The sequence below is a fragment of the Sceloporus undulatus genome, chromosome 5 (genome assembly GCF_019175285.1).
Source record: "Sceloporus undulatus isolate JIND9_A2432 ecotype Alabama chromosome 5, SceUnd_v1.1, whole genome shotgun sequence".
Taxonomy (NCBI): domain Eukaryota; kingdom Metazoa; phylum Chordata; class Lepidosauria; order Squamata; family Phrynosomatidae; genus Sceloporus; species Sceloporus undulatus.
In genome coordinates, this window is record NC_056526.1 from 39,666,446 (window position 1) to 39,670,384 (window position 3,939).

Sequence of the window (3,939 nt, forward strand, 5' to 3'; positions counted from 1 at the left end):
CTCTCAAGCTTTGATGCTGCCTGCCTTTCAGCTTCATGAATTTTTCAGCCTAGATGTAGTTTTCAGCTACTCCTCCTTGCTTTGTTTTTGCTCATATAATAGAAAGTCTTTCAAATGCCCATTATTTCCTCATTGTGATTTTTTTTTAAAAACGCACAGCAATGTATTCAGTACTTAATATTCACTTTGCAGTGTTGACTTGAAGATCCCAGTGGACCAACTGATCTCTCTCACTAGCCAGCTCCATCTGTTTCAGAATTTGTTTTGGAATCTCAGCGATAGACTGAATGTTCTTCTACTGTGCCATGTAGGAATTGGGGAAAATATTCTTAAGGGCCAATGCAATGCGTTACAAACAGCATATTAATTTTAATGCATAAGATAATACAGTAGATCCTTGTTATATGCTGGGGTTTGGTTCAAGGACCTCCTGTGGATAACAACATCCATGGATGCTCAAGTCCTATTAAATATAATGACATAGCAGAATGGAAAATCAAGGTTTGATATTTGAAATTTATACTTTTTTGGAACATTTTCAAACTGTGGATGCTTGAATCCAGGAAAAAAAAATACAGTCAGTCCTCTGTATCTAGGAATTCCTTATCCTCACATTCAACCATCCATGGCTTGAATATATATATATATATATATATATATATATATGAATTCCAAAAAGCAGACCATGATTTTGCCATTTTATAGAAGGGACACCATTTCACTATGCCATTGTATTTAATGGAATTTGAACATTCATGGATTTTGGTATTCACGGGGGTCCTTGAACCAAGGATACCAAGTCCATTGTCTAATCATTTTTTTTATCATTTTTATCATTTAATCATTTTAATAATTTATTAATGAAGTATTATTTAGTGACTGAATGGTCACAAGGAAAACCACCTCTGAGTATTCCTTGCCTAAGAGAACCCTATGAAACTAATAGGGTTGCTGTATGTGGACCTGCAACTTGAAGGCACATGTACAAACATACTACCACCTCTTTCTTTGCTTTGCCATGTTTATTACAAACTATGTACAAAACAAGCAAGCAAACAAACAAACCCTATAGCCTTTATTTGTAAGGGGAAAATTCCAGTCTTTTTTAAAAAAATGTCTTTGTCTATACAGTACTTTCCCCAGTTTTGTGACTTTCTTTCTCAAGAGGATTGGTCAGAATTATAAATAGTGCAATTGTGGCTGAAATAGATTGGCTGTAAACACATTGGCCTAAATTCAATTGCTGGTCTCAGCAGCCAGGCCAGACATATTGAATCAATGGCATTTAGATAAATGTTGACTTACCATTCAGTGGTTAACTGGGTGGATTTATGGTAGGTGGAATAAGCAGTTGAATTTAGGCCATTGCAGTACTAGCCATGTTGTGTTCACTTCCCTTCTTAATAATTGGTAGTACAGTACTAGATATACTTTTTCCACTGCACCTGCACACTGAAGGTGTTTCTGAACAAAGATGTATTGTTATTACCAAGTAACAATGTCAAAATGCACAGTGGAGCTATTCTGGTTTTGTTCCTCTTTATTGGAATTTTTTGTGGAAAGAAAAAGATGGGAAGTAGTGGAAAGAAAACAAAGTGTGTCTGTGTAAATGTAAGATGATGTCTGGAGCCCCTTTACAACCCCCCACCAATGATTCAGAGCAGTTGCACAACAAAAAAAAACTTTGTTTGGAAATACTTTCAGCTGATGCCATTGAGATATAACTGAGAACTCTTTCTGGAATTCAAACATTGTCAGCTGAACGATAAAGTTAAGGTTTTGTTTGCTCCAATATGAATAGCTTCCTAACCTCCAATGCCATATTGTTCTCTATTCATTCAATTTGAAGAGCTTCTTTTGGAGAGCTTTGCTTACCATTTCATTTTTCACCACTCTAAATAATTTGGTGTCATCTACAAATTTAGCCACACTGCTCATTCCTAATTCAGAAAATTTATGAGTCATTGGACCCAGTGCTTACCTTTTTCCATAGTGAAAACTGTCTATTTACTCACACTTTCCTGCTCTTTAACTAGTTAAGAATTGGTAAAATCCTATGGCTATTGATTTTTTTGATAGGAGAATTTGAATCCTGTGGTTAGCTTTTTGGAAGGCCAAATAAATAATGGCTATCGGCTTAGCTATATTTACATGCTTATTGATGTTCTCAAACTTCAAAAATGGTTGAGGCTGGATTATAGCAGTGTAGATTTGTGTGACTCAGAAGCAGAAACTTCTGTCTTGAAGAACTAGAATTGTGGATATGAGGCACCTGATGACTTCCTGAAGATGAGCTGGAGCTGTATGTTTTACTACTCAGTAATTAGACTTGTAGTTAGGATCATAAAGTACTGATGGGTAGATGGCATTCTTCCTCAACTACTTTAATTTTTGTTACAGATATAACTCAACTGAAAACAAACTTGTGATGCTGTAGAAGAGGATCTGTGGACGAAACTTCCTGATGATTTTTGACTGACAGTTTTGTCTGATGTGGTTTAGTGGACATCACATTAGCTGAACAACTTGTTCAAGAATTCTTTATTTGATTTACCAGGTAGAAGTGTTTATTTTGTCCATTAATTTAGATAACTGTCTGATCTGTAGGTAATATTGATTCATAAAAAATACATTGTTGACTTTTTAATATACCTTAAAAGTACAGTACTATAAATTTATAATACTTCAGCAAACAGTCTTTTTTGTCTAATGAAAAGGGTGGGGAACCTGTGGCCATCCAGTGTAGTTCTACTGTTAACCGACTGATGGGTGTTGATATCCAGCATATTCAAAAGTCAAGCATAATGAGTGTTGATGTTCAGCAATATTTGGACAATGACAGGTTGCCCACCATGGTCTAATGGTACTGTGCACCTAATACAATTTCTCATTGGTAGTTGCATGAGTGAAATGAATCCTTAATATGCATGTAGATAAGCTTCAGGTTGAGAACTGCATGCAATTATTAGAGGCCTCTAATGCCAGCTCTCAAACATACTCAAGTCTCCCCCATGCCCCATCAAATATGCTTCTGCAAGTCTAGCTGTTGGTGAATTATAGGTAGTAGGATTGTAATGAAAAAGAATGCTAGATTGACCTTACATGTCTGCCAATCCCCCACAACGGAAGGGGAAGACTTAGCAGGGATGTGTACTGGCCTAGGCCCTGATTGCTGCTAGCACATATTTTGCTGCCCCATGCTTTTTTACTTTGAATGATTTTATATTGAAGATCTGATTTCAGGCAGGAAAAATCTGTTCTATGGGTACACCTATCTCCTGATACATAAGCTGTATATGTTGCAGTCTGTTTAGCTGATAGTAAACCCCACGGAACTCAGAGGGACTTACTTTTGAGTACAGAGACATAGGATTGTAGTCTAAAACTCCAAAGCATATTTAATTCAAAATACATGGGCTAATTAGCATTGTTGGATTATTGCAGCTGTTTGCAATTTCCTGCTTTTCAGTATAAGAGGTAAATATTTTCTGGATCGGCCACATTCTCCCTGAATTTATTTGCATGAATAAATAACCCTGTTCTCATACATTGGGTACCATACTCAGGAACTCCATCACCTTTCTGTTCTTGGGCAGGGATGACCAATTTCATCAGCTTGGAAGAGCAGACAGTCCTGGTGTCCTAGATTCCTGGAGTTGCTCTCCTTTGAGAAACCAGGAAAAGGAGCAGAAGACAATCAAGACTGAGGGGGTGGACTGAGTCACCAGGTGGAGATTATGCAAAGCAGAGCTAAGCTTTCTGTCTCATTTCTGTAATACTCAGGGTGTAAAAGAGCTGCTCTGTTACAAGGTTTTATATTTTTGGAAGATGAAGAAAATAACTCTGCAGGCCTAGTACTGTTCAGCTGCCCCTTTTACAGCCAGATCAGGGCCGTAGCGTGTGGCTGCGGCAATAGGCTTGCCATATCCCGCCTGTGGG

The 3,939-nt window shown here is 37.4% G+C and overlaps 1 protein-coding gene and 1 long non-coding RNA gene across 4 annotated transcripts in view; one reads left to right on the forward strand and one right to left on the reverse strand.

Annotated features, from left to right (window-relative positions):
* The window catches only part of NFAM1 (NFAT activating protein with ITAM motif 1), a 78,366-nt gene that overhangs the window by 55,189 nt on the left and 19,238 nt on the right, over nt 1–3,939 (reverse strand). The window lies entirely within an intron of this gene.
* On the forward strand, nt 201–3,925 carry LOC121930854. The gene is made up of 3 exons (XR_006104029.1): nt 201–307; nt 2,401–2,557; nt 3,597–3,925. It is a non-coding gene; the product is annotated as an uncharacterized LOC121930854 (long non-coding RNA).